The sequence below is a fragment of the Camelus ferus genome, chromosome 21 (assembly GCF_009834535.1).
Source record: "Camelus ferus isolate YT-003-E chromosome 21, BCGSAC_Cfer_1.0, whole genome shotgun sequence".
In the NCBI taxonomy this organism is placed as follows: Eukaryota; Metazoa; Chordata; class Mammalia; order Artiodactyla; family Camelidae; genus Camelus; species Camelus ferus.
The window spans coordinates 25,589,604-25,607,410 of NC_045716.1; the positions used below are offsets into that span (position 1 = coordinate 25,589,604).

At 46.4% G+C, this 17,807-nt stretch overlaps 1 long non-coding RNA gene and 4 other non-coding genes across 5 annotated transcripts; 3 read left to right on the plus strand and 2 right to left on the minus strand.

Moving 5' to 3' along the window:
- The first annotated feature begins 3,621 nt into the window (after window positions 1-3,621).
- Window positions 3,622-3,693, plus strand: TRNAQ-CUG. The gene has a single exon. It is a non-coding gene; the product is annotated as a tRNA-Gln (tRNA).
- A 2,163-nt stretch (window positions 3,694-5,856) lies between these two features.
- Window positions 5,857-7,088, minus strand: LOC116658759. The gene is made up of 3 exons (XR_004314058.1): window positions 6,961-7,088; window positions 6,453-6,497; window positions 5,857-5,923 (listed from the first exon to the last, which is right to left on the minus strand). It is a non-coding gene; the product is annotated as an uncharacterized LOC116658759 (long non-coding RNA).
- Window positions 7,089-8,670: 1,582 nt separating this feature from the next.
- Window positions 8,671-8,834, minus strand: LOC116658847. Its single transcript, XR_004314138.1, has one exon. It is a non-coding gene; the product is annotated as a U1 spliceosomal RNA (small nuclear RNA).
- A 3,129-nt stretch (window positions 8,835-11,963) lies between these two features.
- LOC116658857 lies at window positions 11,964-12,127 on the plus strand. Its single transcript, XR_004314148.1, has one exon. It is a non-coding gene; the product is annotated as a U1 spliceosomal RNA (small nuclear RNA).
- Window positions 12,128-17,505: 5,378 nt separating this feature from the next.
- TRNAN-GUU lies at window positions 17,506-17,579 on the plus strand. The gene has a single exon. It is a non-coding gene; the product is annotated as a tRNA-Asn (tRNA).
- Window positions 17,580-17,807: the final 228 nt, after the last annotated feature.

A 17,807-nucleotide genomic window follows, 5' to 3' on the forward strand; every position in this document is an offset into this window, starting at 1 on the left:
AGATTATTAGCTCTGGTGGTTTGGAAAGGGAAGCTCAGGAAAAAGAAAGCCCAGGGATCATCTGGTTTGTCCACACCTGTGTTCATGAGCTATTTTCCTCAGCAAAGCTTTTGTGGGTTCCAGATGTCAAGTTGCAGCTGTCACATTGGCAGATTGAGTAAATGTCACTGATAATTTCTTTCTTGAGAGGATAAGAAATGATTAACCCAAGCACAAGGAATATAGTCAGTATTTTATAATAATGTTAAATGGAGTATTATCTACAAAAACACTGAATCACTATGTGTTACACCTGAAACTAATAAATATTGTAAATCAACTGCACTTTAATAAATACATTAAAGTCAAGCAAGCACACAAGAAAGACAAACATGACTGACCCAGAGCCACTGGAATGAGATGCAAGAGCGGAACTTGGAATGATTTTCTCCATTTTGTCCTCTGTCTGCTACCTCTGAACATCAACCTTTCACATATGACAGATCATATTATCCTTCAGTCTCTATGAAGGGTCATAATTTTTAATTCCTGTAATCTTTGTGCGCTTCTTGCTTCTATAATTCTTCCAGGGTTGACTTTTAGGAGTTGGTCAGCAGACTAGTTCGACATCCTGGATCATTTGTCTGACTTTGGTATTAGGGTAAATCTTGCCTCATAGAATGAGTTAAGAAGTGTCCTTTAAGCGTCTATTCTCTGGAAGATGTTGTAGAGAATTGGTATCGTTTCTTCCTTAGATAGTTGGTAGAATTCACCAGTGAAACCATCTAAGTCTGGTGCTTTGTTTCAGAAGGTTACTAATTGTTTATTTATTTAATAGATGCAGGCCTATTTGGATAATTAATTTCTCCTTGTGTGGGTTTGGTAAATTGTGTCTTTCAAGAATTTGGTTCATTTCGTTTAAGTTATCAAATCTGTGAACAGAGGGTTGTTTATAATATTCCTTTAATATCATTTAATGTCCATGGGATCAGTACTGAGTGTTTTTGATTCCTGAGAATAGGACTTTGTATCTTCTCTCTTTATTTCTTGCTTAGCCTGGCTAGAGGTTTACCAATTTTATTGATCATTTCAAAGAACCAGTTTTGGTTTCAATGAATTTTTTTCTCCATTAATTTTATTTCCAACTTTGTTGATTTCTTCTCTAATTTTAATTCTTTCTCTCCTTATGCTTACTTTGGACTTAATCTGTCCCTCTTTTTCAAGTTTCCTAAAGTGGAAGCTTAGGTTATTGATTTTAGATCTTTCTTCTTTACTAACATAGGCAGTCAATGCTATGAGTTTCCGTCTAAGCACTGCTTTTTCTTTCGAACTGACCTTGTCTGGCATCCCCGGTTATCTGCAGCTTCGGGGTCTGTGCAGCTCCCTGTGCGCCGTTCCCGAGGTGGCCACGAGAGGGCGACGTGGTCCTCCCTGAGACCCATCGCCTTTTTCTTGGTTGACTTAGTATAAAGGAAGGATTTCAGCCGAATTACATTTCCCTATACTTTGCCGGTCAAAGGTGACTGGTGCTGGAACAGAGGTACCCTACCTTTCGTCCCCGCCCCCACCCCCAGGTCGTCCAGGGTCATCCTAAAGCCTGCCTCCTGGGCATCCAAGCCGCGCAAACGTCGGGGAGTCGGTTGTGGACGCTCAGCCGCCCCAAGTGGGAGCCACCTCCCTCAGTCTCCCAAAGACCCGCGGTGAGTCCTGACCAGAGAGGAAGGCATCCATGCTTCTCGCGTTTGTGGGAAGTATTCCCACACTTGCCTCCTAGACTGTGCAAACCTATGACGATGTTCGGGGGCATTCGTTACCTGCAAAGGAAGGAGGAGCGGAGAGGAGCGTTAGAGACAGAAAGAGCGAGAGAGGAGATGCGGGAGGACCGGACGGATCGGGAGAGGAAGGGGCTGGGGAAAGGATGACGAGAAAGCGAGGAAGGCAGGGAGATGGGAGGGAGGTGGAGCAACAGAAAGGAAGGAGGATAGAGTGGGAGAGGAGGGAGAGAGAAAAGGCAGTAGAGGAGCAGAAGGAGGAGGGAGAGTTATATTCCCAGGCTAGTTCTGTTCACCAGCCCCCAACACTGCAGCTCCCACCACCACCACATCCCCACCTCCTGCCCTGGGCTCTCAGACCCAACACACTTTCGTCCCTCAAGCACCGCCTCTCCACCCATCGCAGTTCTAACCTCATTTGAATCGCTCCCTGCCCGTTGTCAGAGCCCGGTTCTCTGGGTTTCCTGGCCATTCTATCATCTCTCACCATGCTTTCAACAGATTCCTTTTCTTCCTATATCAGCCAGACTCCATTTCTGGTTCCTGCAGTCACAAACCTTGACTGATGTTAAAGTTCTCCAGGAGGAGCACATTGCGTTGTTTGTTGCCGCTCAACTTCTTGATTTTCCAGAAGGAAGTTTCATCTCCTCCTCATCCCTGAGCTGTGAACTTCCTCTTCATCGCAAGAGTCACCCTTTTGTCTCCCTCCTTCAGTAACCCAATCCATTTCCTGGGAACAAAATATGTCTCCCAGCAACAATGGGCATCTTTCTGACTGATTTTTAGCCAGTAGCTTTTTTTCTTTTAATGCTAATTTTCTGCTCTATGTATTGAGTAAATGAAGAAACAGCTTTGGGATAAAATGAAGAACTAAAGGGGAAATGAAATAAACAGATTTTTATTTTGAGGCATAATATGGATTTATACCTAGCATGTATGTAAATATTGAGTATGGTAGTATTCTGTGTACATAAATGTTGTACACACTGTAAGACAGCTAGGATAAACATACCCTGTGATTCACAATGAGTGGTCTTGGGTATCTGGATACATGCAAGCTTTTTAAAAACCGTGCAATTTCTAGGTCATGATATATTAAGAAACTGGAACAGAACTGACTTGTTCAAGCTCTGACGAAACAGTCTGTGACTGCCTAAGTGTCAGAGCACTGCCTTGTAGCCTCCTCAGTATATGGTTGATTTTGAGTCACTGCAGGTGATTATGGGCCATTTGTCTGAGTGTTTTGCGTAAATATTAAACATGGTTGATTACTTTGTATTGTAAATCTAACAAATATACATTTATTGTAAGTAAAATTTACCCCAAAATTAGACGTGTGTGAAGAAGAACAGGAGAGTTCCCTGCCTCCCAATCCCACTCTGCTGTTGACATACTTTATGTAGTACATGTAGGAGGTGGTGGCGGCTGTGGAGTGTAACCAGTGCTAAGTGGCCAGGGGACCCAGGAAAATGCCAAGTCCTGCCTTGATCATCTGCCCTCTCTGGGCAACAAGAAAAGTGTGAAGGCAAAGAAAAGGGAAATCACACTTAAGATTTGCAGAAATCTTACCTCAGGGTGGGAAACTGTCAGATTGAGGTAGAATATGTGGTTTATGACAGTGACTTATGGGGTTCTTCCCTGGCCTGAAACCCAAAGTGGATTTTACCTCATTTCTGGAAGTGCCAGTGAAATGAGAGAAGTCAATGAAAAGAGGAGCCGAGAGAAAGCAAGACGGTGACCGCCCACGCCGGTCAACCATATTCAGGTCGTCGAATCAGTAGAAGAAATGCCTTGGAGTATCCGTGGGAAGTCTGGGTGCTAAGTAAATACTTACTCATCCTTGGTGACACGTGAGCAGCGTGTAGCGGGAGGTTCCATGGTGTAATGGTGAGCACTCTGGACTCTGAATCCAGCGATCCGAGTTCAAGTCTCGGTGGGACCTTTCAGTTTAACTTGGCGACTTTTTATCCCTCAAATGGGGCATGCTTTCCCGCTCCCGCGTCCCACTCCGTCCTCCTCTGGGGACTGGAAAGCCCAGGTTCTGGGAAGGAAGCTCGTGGACCCGAGTCCCTCCGGCTCCAGCTATCTCCCAACGCTCTGCGGTCTCCTTAGGAGGATGGGTCCCGGAAAGCGGTTCCTCCCGGTGGCGCGGTCCACATGGACATGGTGGGCAGGTGGGGGGACCCAGCCCGGGATGACCCCACTGGACCCGGGCCGCTCGGCCCGGCTCCGGACATCAGAGGTCCCGCCCCGGCCGCCAAGGGCGCAGAGCCAGAGCCAGTGCCACCCTCTCGTCGGGTCACCCTGGGTCTCGGGAGTACAGGGCAAAGGCTGCGCCCCCTGAACCCTGCACAGCGAGGGGCTTCACACCGCACGTTTTGTAACCGCGCGATCGTCCCTGTGAGTAAATGGCCGTGTGAGGGGCAGTGATGTCACTGATCAGCCAGGAGAAAGCCTGTGTCTCAAGTTTTCGGCTCGATGGTTGCAGACCTGAATTGGAAGTCCTGTGTTTTATTCAGATGTCCTATTTTATTCCGAATTTTAATTGATCCTGTTCCAGGTTGTCTGATTTCATTCAAAATTTCTCCCTCCTAAGTCTCCACTGGACACGAAAGCCGCTGTCAGGCTAAGGAAATCTGGTCCTTTCGTCCCAAATTCAGCCAGAAAGAGGAGCCTGGGCTGCGGATGCCAGCGTCTCCGGGGGCGAAGGTGAGACGAGCCCGAGCTGCTCCGAGTCCCGATCCGCGGGCTTCCCTTCGTCCTGCCCCGACTCTGCTCCACCGAGAGGACGCCCAGGACGGGACCGGATGGAAAGACGTTCATTCTTTTCTCGGTAGAAAAATACGGATGCGGATTGTGATGGACTTGAATAGTTAATTAAAATGTTCTCTTCCAGGTGCTAAAGAGCATCTCTCTGATTTTTATATTTTGGAAGTTTCAGTGGTTATAAAGGACTGATGACACGGCTGTCTTTGGGGGGGCTCACTTTGGAGGACGTGAAAAGAAAGGTGTGAGGCCGGCGAAAAAATCCGAGGAACGGAAAGAGCAGAAGAAAACAGATAATGACAAAGAAAGGAGAAAGGGAATGGAAGGGAGCGGAGCTGGGGAGCACTGCAGCGGGGCAGTCGCTGGGTTTGGGCGACCACAGTTCCTCACTCTGGGGTGCTCCCATCCTTTACTGATGCCCCCGAGAGTGCGGTTCCGCCCCAAATCGAGAAGCTGCTCTCCTGGCATTTGTTCTTGCGAAGTTTCCTTTGCCGGTTCGGTTTGGAGGGGTCAGGTGAATCGTGTTCGTTTGCAAGTGAGTGGAACCCTTGGCGGCTGCCTTGGAGATGACTGGAGGGTAGGGAAACAGACAAACTCCAGTTTTTCCTTTGCAGGCAGGTCTGCAGGACCTGGGGTGGGAAATTAGAAAATCAAAGAGTTTAACAATTTTTACTTAGAGATAAGGAGATAAATAGCCAAACAGTTGGTTACATGAGTTGAAAGTAGTTATCCCTGAAACAAAGAAATGTGGGATGGGATCAGGGCCTACTGTCTTCCATAATAAGTTTGTAAACATATGTCATTTTGATTTGTAACTATATATGTTATTTTAAAAATTCATTGCTTGTATTTTGAATTTAAATTTTTATGTAGTCATTTGTGTCATTCTTTTAAAATTCTGGGTCTTGTGTCATGTGTAGAAATGTTTTCTACTGTAAAACCATGAATTTTTTATTGGGACATTCCTGAAGCCAGGAACTGGACTATTATTCCCCTTTTGATGAGCTGATTAGATGAGCTAATAAACTACCAGATCCTCCCAGCCCAGGATATTACTGCTGGTCAGAGAGGATTACTTCACTTTCTCTAGGAGGGTCCACAGCCACTGAAAAGTATCAGTAACTTAAATAGAAACCATTTTCATCACACCCAGTCTTTATGCAGTGTTGCACCCAAAAATACAAGAGCTATGTAAGATGTTAGGTCCCCAGGCCTGGTCTACAAGGTTGACATGGGTTTACTCATTAATCCTTTCAACAGGCCTGTATCATATCATCGTCCTCAGAGTACATCCGGGAAACTGAGACATGAAAAAGTTAAGTAACTTGCCCAGTCATTCAGTTAGTGAGTGAGATTTGAAAGCAGGAATTTCAACCAAAGCCAGCCTGGTTCCACAAGATATGCTCCTAATCAAAGAGAAACACAAATGGTTAAAAAAAAAAAAAAAAAAACTTGACAAGAAATTTAAATCTGTGTTTTTTTTTTTTTTTGAAAAAACACCGAGGAGTCATGTAACAGGCATAAAACTGTCCTAAATATCCTGACCCACCTGCCTCCCAAACATTCTTTTTAATTAAACAGCTGCTCCCCCAAATCTCCAACTTAAACAGAATTGCTGCCAGAATCAGGTTTTCCCTCCCCTTTATCTTTTCCTCTCACCTACCCCATACCTCTTCCATGTCTATTCTGTTCTTTCACTTCCAGGTCATTCACTTTTTAAATTTAAAAATGTGAAAACTATATAAAGAAAAAAATAGTCATCTATATTCCCACCACCTGGAATTAACTACTGTCAACATTTTAATGTATTTTTCCTCAAATCTATTTTTAAGTTATTCTAATTTTTTGTAAAAATTATATATGCTTATTATATAAAATTCAAATGATGCATAACAAATATGTAAAATTTTGAAACATCTTAAATTTAAAACTTACTTTTGTTAAGTTTAGGTAGATACTGATGGAGTGATTTTGCTATATCTACAGAGAAAAGGATATATATAAATATGCTTTTATGAAATTGAGCTCTTAATATAAGCCACACACACTGCTAGGTGTATTATTAGATTACCTCATATAGCCTTCACAAGAACTTTATAAAGTATATTATTATCTTCATGTGACACTTGCACAATTGGCCTAGCACATTGAAGGAGCTGGCCCAAGTTCAAACAGAAGGCAAGTGGTGTCACCAGGACTCAAAAGGAGGTTCCCCCAGAGGTTGGGTTCCAAGCCACAGACCCAATCCGAGGTCTTCGTAATAAGTCTGATAAGCCTGGAAATCAATATCCAAACAGTTCTTAGAGTATCGATCAACTTCTTTTGGTCAGAAACTCCCCGAGCAGGGATCCAGAGCATAATAGTGCAGACAACCTTGAAATGGAGGAAGTCCGCTAAAAACTCTAAAAACCCATTTTCTCATCAGTAAGGCAATAAAAGTTACCTTCGGTCTTGGTTCAGATATTTTATATTTGAGCAAGGAAGTCTCCCGCTGCCTGGGAAGAGTAGGACGTACGTACTACTCTTTGCAGTTCTCTACTCGATTGGCATCCAGCGCTTTTTAGTTTTCTTTGGACCTACCCTCAAGTATCAACCCACCCCACCACCCCCACCCCCCCCACCCCACCACCACCCCCACCACCACCACCCCCACCCCACCACCACCACCACCCCCACACCCCACCACCACCACCCCCACCACCACCCCACCACCACCACCACCCCACCACCACCCACCACCACCACCACCCCACCACCACCACCACCACCCCACCACCACCACCACCACCACCCCACCACCACCCCACCACCACCACCACCACCCCACCACCACCACCACCACCACACTCCAACCCTACTCCACTCCACTCCGACTCCCAGCACCCCTCAGGTCTCAGCAGCTTCTGGGCTGAGTGGATCTGAGTGCCGTTCCCGAAGTAGCCACCAGGGGGCGATAGTCCTTCCCTCGGTGGTCCTACTTTTTCTGTTTGGTCAGAACTTGATGGATCAGATGTGAGAACGAAGCAAAAGAACAATATATCCTGGGAAGGAGGGTGCCAAGAAGCCCCACAACTGCCAACACTGGACCTAGGGTTTTCTTCAAAACTGTAGTTCAATATTTTCACATAGGGAAAAAGCTAAAATTAATTCTGGCTCAGAAAAAATCTTATGTACAATTCCCACTGCCATATAAAGAAAAGGGATGTTAAGGAAACTTTCTAACTTGCCAGGCTACTGCAGCATGTCAGGTGCAACTTGGAGGTTAAAAGAAAGCCACTGTTTTCTGCTTCTGAAGGAAAGTAAAAAGAGCAGGCCTTAGAGAAAAAGTAGGGGGAAGAGGGAACTGGATCCAGAAATACGAAGAGACTGTTCGGGCTGGGAGGGATGAATGGGGTGGCATCTAGGGAATTCTCTAGCAATGGTTGTAAGGTGTGGAAGAAAAGCAGCTGACAAGCACGGAATGGAAGTTTGAGAAAAAACTAGACGGCCGGAAAGCGATAGAGAAATGGCTAGTCGCAGCCTCTCACAGCAAAGGCAGAAGAGAAACCGGTAACTGGTATCTCTCCATTTACTTAACATGGGTTCGTTCCTGGAGGGATCTCATCACTGAATGTTCTACTTAAGACTTAAGTCTGACTGCAGTTTTGATTTGCGATCGAACGTATGCAATATATTTTAGGCACCAAAAAGCCTTTTCCTTACATAAATTAAAAGCAGTTTAGCTTCATGGAACGTAACAACCAACTCCAGGCAGTTACTGTCCCGCACTAACACGTGAACACCTATGTTCTCTAGCTCGATGCTTCTGCTAATACATCCAAACAACCTGGGCCACTCGAAGCAGAGCCCCGCAGGAAAAAGAAGCCCGTGGCTTTCCAAAAAGCTTCCCGCTATCTCTCGATCAATAAACACACGAACCAGGCCTAATGAACCAACACCTAAAGCACGTTCTCCAATCGGCCAGAAAACCGCGCAGACAAGTTTCTTTACAGTTCCACAACCAGCCGACGGAAAACCTCAACAGCTTAATGAGGCCTAACTCCACTACAACTGCAAGGAAACACTCTAACACGTTTTTCATAACGTCTTAACACCAGCAAACAACTCTCAACCAACAAAAACACATAGTCTGATCTTATAGAACTATATAAATCAGGGGAAAGCGCGAACGCAGTCCCCCACTACCACAAATTATGCAGTCGAGTTTCCCACATTTGGGGAAATCGCAGGGGTCAGCACATCCGGAGTGCAATGGATAAGCCTCGCCCTGGGAAAACCACCTTCGTGATCATGGTATCTCCCCTGCCAGGTAAGTATGAGTTGTGCTGTCGCCGCCCCACCACAGCCTCATACGCCTCACACTGTACACACAGGGTCACTTTGCTCCCCGAGCCTTCCTAACCCTTCCGCACAGCTGCCACATGCAGTTTCAAGCAACGGCCCTGGACTCGCTCCCACAGCACGGGAGATCGCATCGTGTTTAAGCACCAGATGACGAACCAGCAGCCCCTGCGCTGAGATATCTACATAGGACACGCCCCAACCGTGAAGTGAACGGGAATTAGCGCTTCCCTCCAGCACGCGCCCCGCCTTAGTCCGCTTCTCCCTCCTCCCACGCCGTCCAGCCGGCCAACCAGCAGGCCGGACGCCGCTGGGGGAAGTGACGTCGATCTCTCCCTCCTCTCCTCCCACCCTCGCCCGTTGGGGCGGTGCGCTTCGCTGTTTAACCTTTGGACAGCCGCGCGCCTGGCTGGCGGCCGGCTGAAGCCTGGGCACCTTTTTTGTTTTTGTGTTTTTGTTTTTGTTTTTGAAATAATGACTTTCAAGGCGTAGAGCAGAACATTTAGCTCAAAAGCTATTAGGGGTTGAATCTTCCACCACTTTGATGCTAACTGCTGTATCGCTCCTTGAATGGCTGTGTCCTGCCCCCTTCCATCCTGTCTCAAGAAGCCCATTAAAAATAGGAGACTAAAAGGCAGTTGGGCAATTGATGCTTATATGCCATCCCGAGCTAAAGCTATAGGATAGGGATCTGGGGACTGAAGGTGGAGAAGGGGCAACAATAGGACAAGTTCAGCAAGGCCCAGTCTGGCTATGTTCACCCTGCAGAAGTGGGTCCTGGCCACAATTCAACTCCCAGTAGACCTTGAGTCCCAAATAACCGGAGATTTGACTCCCAGTAGCCCTTGAGCTTCATTATACGCTCATTGTAATATATTAGTATGGCAAATAACATGCCCAGGGGTGCTGTGATAGTTCCTAGGCTGATATAAAGGTCAAAAAGTGGGCGGTGGCCAGATTCCTTGGGAATCCCAGCCTCTTCCCCAAAATAGTTGAAATAATCCTCCCACTTGTTAGCATATGAAGTTACTGAGCCCATAAAAACTAACACTCTCCCCTACCAACACACACACAACCCCCTCATGGCCGCATCTCTCCCTTCTGAGTGAGACAGACTGCACTCCCAGAGAGTGTGTGTACTTTTTTTTTAATGTGCATCTACTTTTACTTTGAGCTGAGCACCCAACCGCCACACCTCATGGCCTTTCTCCTGCCTTCTGAGACAGTCTACACTCTTGTCTATGGAGTATGTATCTCTCTAAATAAGTCTACCTTTACTTAACTGTGGCTCCGTCTTGAATTCTTTCCTGCGTGAAGCCAAGGACCCACATTTGGCGGGACGCGTCCCAGGGACTCAGCTAAGACCTGGGACACAGCCATCTTCTCACCCTACTTTTTCCTAGTATCACCTGCGTCTGGTAGTAGACGACACCCTTATTCAGGCTGAGAAACTTAACAAACCATGCTACTTTTTAAATTTACTACCCTAAGCACAAACTCTGTTAGATTCTTATACTAGTTGAGCACGCAAAACCTGTTTCTTTGTCTTGTCAATTACTTATAAATTCATTGTTTCTTTGACTAAGAAATGTAAAAGCTCCCTGCTTTGGCAACTACTTAGGTTCCATTTCTATGAGCTCTCCAAGCACACTAATTAAAATTTGTTTCTTTTTCATCTATAATCTGTCTTTTGTCAATTTTATTATTACTCTAGTCTCAAGGACTGAAAAACGATAGAGTGGGAAATTCCCCCTCCCCTGCCCATCATGACACATCTGATCCCATCATAAGAACCCCACCCTCATGAGGCAACTCCAAATACTATTACATTGGGGGGTAGCGCCTCGATATATGAATTTTAGGGGGATGCAATTCAGTCCATAGCAATAGGAAGAGAAAGGTTAGTTACTAGACCCAGTGTAATGTTGGGGAGGATCACTGGACAGGACCATGGTCTTTGTAGTAGGAATCCATGGGTGAGTCCAAATTGAGGCCTGACAGGGAAGTTGCTGGAGGGTTTAAAAATACCTTGACCTCTCTCCCCTCCTTTCTGATCTCCTTCCATTGACTGCACCCACCTGGAGCCAGAGGACAAGAAAGACCAGGAAATGCTGGCTGTGAGGGTCACGCACACAGATCAGGGCAGAGAGAGGGAATCTGGGAAGGCAGAGAACATTCAGCACAAATGTAATGTGAAAGAGAGAACTTCCAAAAATGTACAACTCATAGAGCATGGGACATATGCAAGGAGAAGTGTTAAATAATAATCTTCAGGAAAAAGGTAAAATCACAATTCGCATAGTTGCAATTGAACATGTGCTAAAAGAACGTATTTTACTCATTCGACAGAGAGTAGCAGACAGATGTTTAAATCTGTTCAAAGACAGAGTCAAAATAACACCTAAAGATTGAAATAAAATGAATGAAATTGTCGATGAATGAAATTGAACTTTCAAGAATGGAGTAAACTTCACTGCCAGTTGAGAAGCTTAATGCGTTGTACGGGGCAGACACACAACACTCCATCACAAAGAGAATTGGGTTTTAAAAGAACTGGCTTTCCCCATAATCCTAAATGTTCTGCTCTACGCCTTGAAAGTCATTATTTCAAAAACAAAAACAAAAACAAAAACAAAAACAAAAAAGGTGCCCAGGCTTCAGCCGGCCGCCAGCCAGGCGCGCGGCTGTCCAAAGGTTAAACAGCGAAGCGCACCGCCCCAACGGGCGAGGGTGGGAGGAGAGGAGGGAGAGATCGACGTCACTTCCCCCAGCGGCGTCCGGCCTGCTGGTTGGCCGGCTGGACGGCGTGGGAGGAGGGAGAAGCGGACTAAGGCGGGGCGCGTGCTGGAGGGAAGCGCTAATTCCCGTTCACTTCACGGTTGGGGCGTGTCCTATGTAGATATCTCAGCGCAGGGGCTGCTGGTTCGTCATCTGGTGCTTAAACACGATGCGATCTCCCGTGCTGTGGGAGCGAGTCCAGGGCCGTTGCTTGAAACTGCATGTGGCAGCTGTGCGGAAGGGTTAGGAAGGCTCGGGGAGCAAAGTGACCCTGTGTGTACAGTGTGAGGCGTATGAGGCTGTGGTGGGGCGGCGACAGCACAACTCATACTTACCTGGCAGGGGAGATACCATGATCACGAAGGTGGTTTTCCCAGGGCGAGGCTTATCCATTGCACTCCGGATGTGCTGACCCCTGCGATTTCCCCAAATGTGGGAAACTCGACTGCATAATTTGTGGTAGTGGGGGACTGCGTTCGCGCTTTCCCCTGGTTTATACAGTTCGTAAGATCAGACTATGTGTTTTTGTTGGTTGAGGGTCGTTTGCTGGTGTTAAGACGTTATGAAAAACGTGTTAGAGTGTTTCCTTGCAGTTGTAGTGGAGTTGGGCCTCATTAAGCTGCGGAGGTTTTCCGTCGGCTGGTTGTGGAACTGTAAAGAAACTTGTCTGCGCGGTTTTCTGGCCGATTGGAGAACGTGCTTTAGGTGTTGGTTCATTAGGCCTGGTTCGTGTGTTTATTGATCGAAAGATAGCGGGAAGCTTTTTGGAAAGCCACGGGCTTCTTTTTCCTGCGGGCTCTGCTTCGAGTGGCCCAGGTTGCTTGTACGTGTTAGCAGAAACAACGAGGCAAGGCTATGTTGCAGGTACTCACTGATTAGTGTGAGATAAAAACTGCCTGATAACTGGTCGGGTGAATTTTCGGATATATGCAGTTTTGGTTAGTTTGTGTTGGTTCAACTTTGATTGTGCTTGGCATTTGTATTCCTTTAGGGTTTAGAGAGTTTCTGAAGAGTTTTTAAAAAAGGTGTTCTAGAAGCACCTTGAAACTTTCCTGAAAACAGACTGCCATTAGCTAAAATCTTTGCTAGAATCTTGCAGGAACGTATTGGAGAAGTGAAACCCACAAGGTAAAGGAAAGTATGCTTTTAAACTCCCAATCTTAAAGAGGAGTGTTCTTATTGATTCTTTGTTAAGGAACTAAATACCTGAGGCTGGCCCAAGAGCAGAGAAGCTGTAGGAAGAGATCTGGCAGGAGCTCTAAATTGCTGGAGGCCTGCCTGTTACCTATCGGCAGATATAATACACGTGTGAGCAATAGCAACGCTCGTGGCCTTCCCTGCCCTTCCCAGGGTCCAATAGAATGTCTTCCTACGGCCTGAGCTAACCCAGAATGCAGGAGGGAAATTCTGGGAAATGTACTTCCAGCTTAGCTAAACTGACACAGAGCCACCACAATCTACCTCTTGTAGACTTGGCGCGCGCGCGCGCGCGCACGCACACACACACACACACACACACACACACACACACACCCCTCTTCCTCCCCTTCCTCCTCCTTTTGAAACCATTTTTAACTTAAAGACAAAAGCAAAATCATGTTTATCTTAAACAATGAAAAACATGACAACCCCTCTCCAGAAGAAGTCTCTTATTTGTCTTTAGTTTTCTCTCTTCGGAGTGATATTTATTTCTACCTTTGATATCCTGTAACCTAAATACTGAGATTAAATTTTACTATCAACACATTTTTTGTTAGCTGATAGTGGGATGAAAGAGAAGAGAAAAATATTGGTTGAGACACATAAAGCTGTTTGTATCATAATAAGGAAGAAATTTTGTGACTATTACAGTCTTCATTTTTGCAACTGTCACTGGTATTTATAACTCTCTTCTTTACTACTATCAAAAAATAAAATTCAGCTAAGTAAATTCGAAGAGCTAACTGACTTTATTCAATGATTTAGGGACTGCTGTCATATCAGGGGCTGAACTGTTTGCTGTTGACTGTGTGGGCACTCACTAATGGCTGTAGCCAGATTAGCCATGGCGAGTGGAACCCATGTTGCTGAAACCACGCATAATCTGCATCTTTGCTTTAAAGTCTGCTAAATCCAACATCTGAGACATCTTGGAGTTTTCTTTTGACTGCTTTTTTCTCTTTTTTAAAATATGTATCGAATGGGTCACATTTTTCTGTTTCTTTGCCTGTCTAGTATTTTTTATTGTGTATCAGATATTTTGAATGATACATTATAGAGACTCTGAATTCAGATACCTTCCTCCTAAGAGTATCAACTTTTGTTCTAGTAAGCACTTTGATTACTGGCAGATGCACTTGAACTTGTCTAGGACTGGATTTATAGTTTGTTTAAGTAGTTTTGTAAAAAGTCCAAGGTGTTTACCAAAGCCCTCTGGTGTGACTCAACCTCCAAACCCCCCTTCTCCTCTGCTCATCTTGTCAGGGTTTGGTTTTATCCTTTGTTAGGCAGGGTCAAGAGTAGGCCTCACAATAGGGCGTGGTCTTTACTCATAAAATAGCCTTTCTGGAGTATTAACTGAATGCTCAGGGTGGTAAAGAACTGTTAAGAAGGCCTGAATTCCAATGTTGCCAGCAGAGATCTCTAAGATCTCTGTTCTGTTTTCCATCCTGTAGCATCTGTTGTCTGGTAAACCTTGGGTATTAACTCTCCACACATGAGCCCAGCACTCAGCAAATGACTAGCAGAAGACCCAGTATGGACTTGTGAAAACTAGCCTCCCAACAGTCTTCTCCTTTCTGGTTCTCTGCTCTGCAGATACCAGCTGCTTTAGCTGCCCTCTGATCCATGCCTTAGCTCAGTGTGGACACCATGCTCTGCTGGGATTCCAGCTCGCTGTACGGCCATCAGGTCATTTCCACAATCCTCTTTCAGGAAATCAGTATGGCACTGCCTCTGTCCAGGGTCTATAACAGGTGCTTCACATACATTTGTTCATTTTCATTGTTTAAGGCAAGAAGACTAATCTGGTGGGATTACTATGCTATAGCTGTAAATGGAAGTTCTGAACTCGTCAGTGCCTTTAAAATTAAAGTTTGGATGACAGATTCCTAAATAATTCGAACACTGTTTTCTACACTTACAAATGACCTGGTACAGGGATTTTGTTTGGCATATAATAAGCTCAGAGCAAACATTTTTCCTTCCTCATTTTTCCAACATAGTTCTTAGTTTTCTTATACATGCTTTTACTTTATTAACAAGCACAAGTAAGGCTGATCTGGCCCGCTGGGTTCACTTTCAGCATGGTGACACCGCAGGAGATCTGGGCTGAGTATCCTGTTCTTTGGCCATATGCCAGCACTTTGAGTATGTGCCACCCCCAAAATATGCCATTTTGGCATAAGACTTATTTTGAGCTAAAGGCATTTGGAAAATTGCAGGTTCAGTAAGTGCACTTGACCTCCCTTCTTTCTGAAAGCAGGAAATAAAAGTCCATATGAAAAATGCTCTCCTTACACCAGGAGGAAAGAAACATTCTTGCCACCAAGAAAAATCTGCACAAACAGACCTTGTTAAAATAACTCGTTTCTTCCTTTAGTCTTCCCAAATATGTTGCTTTTCCAAAATCTCCGCTCTGTGTTCAACCTAGTATGTAAACACTTAGGCCTAATCACTTCTTTGGGTTTTCATTTTCCTGTTGGAGCTCCCATGTACAAGTAAAAATCTGTATGTTTTTCTCCTGTTAATCTGTTTCATGTCAACCAAATTCTTAGGCCCAGCTGGAGACCCTAAGAGGGCAGAGATGAAATTTTGCCTCCTCTACAGGCTCTCCTAGGACCACAAAAGAAAGAACAGCAAAGGGCATCTGTATGGGATCAGAACTGGTCTTGGTAGAGAGACCTTGGTAGACCTATTAGAAAATGCCAGAATTCCCAGAATCAGAAGGATGGAAGGGTGAGAGGCTGCCTTGAAAGATGGAGGTTGCTAGGGGAGGCCCAGAGAGACAAGCTGTCATATAACTGGGGACCAGTGAATAAGTTTCTCCTTTGAATCCATTACTTTCTTCCCTTTTCCTCTTCCTCCTCCCAGTTCTGTCGCTCTTTCCTCTGACTCTTCCTTCCCATTCTCTTCCCAGCCCGTGTTGAGTCTGCACACAGAGCCTGGGCGCCTGGTCACACTGGTGTCTTTCTCCCCTTGTTCAGATTTTTAACCTTTCTTTTACCAATAACTGCTTTAGTGATCTGCTGAGACCTATGCACCCTTCTCAGAATGACTTTGTATGCGTTGAACAGGACATTTTAAATTACCAAGGAAATCAATTACTTTCAAATACAATTGTCTTTGTGAGGCTTCCAACAGTCTGATAGAATGAGCGGGAAGGCTGAGCTTACACAATCAACCTCCCATGCCTCAACCCAAGACGACCCTAGAGTTGGGTGGTGAAAAATAACAGATCTTGGGTTCCTCTGGTTTCGAGAGAAATTAAAACGGCTGGACATCTTTATTCTTTAACTCCAAAGTAGTGATTTCTGGGAGTTCCAAGGGGAGGGACCGCGCGCCCCCTCGTGGCCACAGCGGGGAGCGGTACAGCCCGGCAGCCGAGGGTACTACTAACTACCAAGAAAACCAAATAAAGCGCCCTGGACGCTGGGCGATGCTCAAAACCTTGAAATAGAAGCCGTGCGCCCCACAAACTGAGCTAGCAGGATGACGAAACACCGTGAGCTTCTCTTCTTCCTCCCAGCTTGGGATCAGTTGCCCAAATGTAAAATATCTGCGCCAAGACCGAAGGCTACCTCGGCGAGTTGCTGATGAAGGAAAAGGTTTGTAGAGAGTTTAATGGATTTCCTCCGGCCCAGGGCTCGTCGGCACTGTCACGGACCAGTCCTACTTCTGAGTTCAAGGAGGACCCGGAGTAGTGGCTAGAAACTGCTGCGCAGAGGGGAAGTCAGACAGAGGGAGCATCAACCGTACACAATCATGATCCGCGCAGTGCCGACAAAGAGGGGGGACGGGGAGGGAAATCAAAGTTACCAACGAAAGTAAGCATTTTCCGTTTTCGTTTGACCTTTTTCTTCAGTAGCCAGAGCGCTCGCTCGCTCTCTCCCTGCCCCTCACAGGGCTGCCCGCCCCCTCACCTCCCCTCGCTTTCTTCTCTTCTTCAGCGTTCCCAGTTCAGCCTCCTAGGACGGGCGACTGAGGCTGCATCGCTGTGCAGGGTTGGGAGCTCAGTTCCATCCCAGTGCGCGCGTGTCCAAAGTCGGGACTTTGCCTTCTTCCCAATCAGCTCCGGGAATAAAAGCGTGCCTGGCTTGGAGACTTTTCCCGTCTTCTCAGTCCGGAGTTCCTCGTAGGCGTTAAAGCTTAAAAGCGCGCACTGGAATTCTTGGTTGCCCTAGGACCCTGCGGCAGAATGCATCTTTCACCCGACATTTGTTGAGTGCTCACTCGGTGCAAGGCCCTACCCCAGAGGACAGGCTGCATCGCGAGCAATTCCCGGGTCCTGCGGGTTGGAGGCCACATCTAGGGGCAGAGAGCATGGGCAGCGCAGTGGGGGCGCAGCGCGCCGCAGGGCCTGTGGGGCCTCGCCGTGAGCGCCGCGGGGGAAGCGGAGCTGGGGATGGGGAAGTGGCTGCGGGCATCGCCAGGAGCTGGGCGGCTGCTGAGGCGGGGCGGAGCAGGTGGGAAGGCTGTGGACAGTCGCCCAAGCTGACTCCCAGACGTTCTATCAATGTCCAAATGTGCCCAACGACACCAGCTCTTGGCCTCAGTGTCTCCCGCGCAAACCCTCAGTTTCCGGGAGTACGAGAATCTGAAGGTGTCCACAGCCAGAGACTGAAAATCAATTCTGCGATCAGGAAATGAGTTTTGAGGAGAGAGTTTTCATGTCTCTGTGGCGCAATCGGTTAGCGCGTTCGGCTGTTAACCGAAAGGTTGGTGGTTCGAGCCCACCCAGGGACGTCGTGTTTTACTTCATCAAAGTCCTCTACGTTATCTGTTAGTCACCTCTCACAGTTCTGGAGAATACAAAGTCCAAGATCAAGGTGCTGACAGATTCAGTTCTTGGTGAGGGCCTTCTTTCTGGTTTGCAGAAGACCTCCTTCTCGCTGTATCCTCTGTATCCATGGCAGAGAAAGGAAACTCTGGCGTCTCCTCTGTTTTCATAAGAACACTAACCCCTTCATGGGG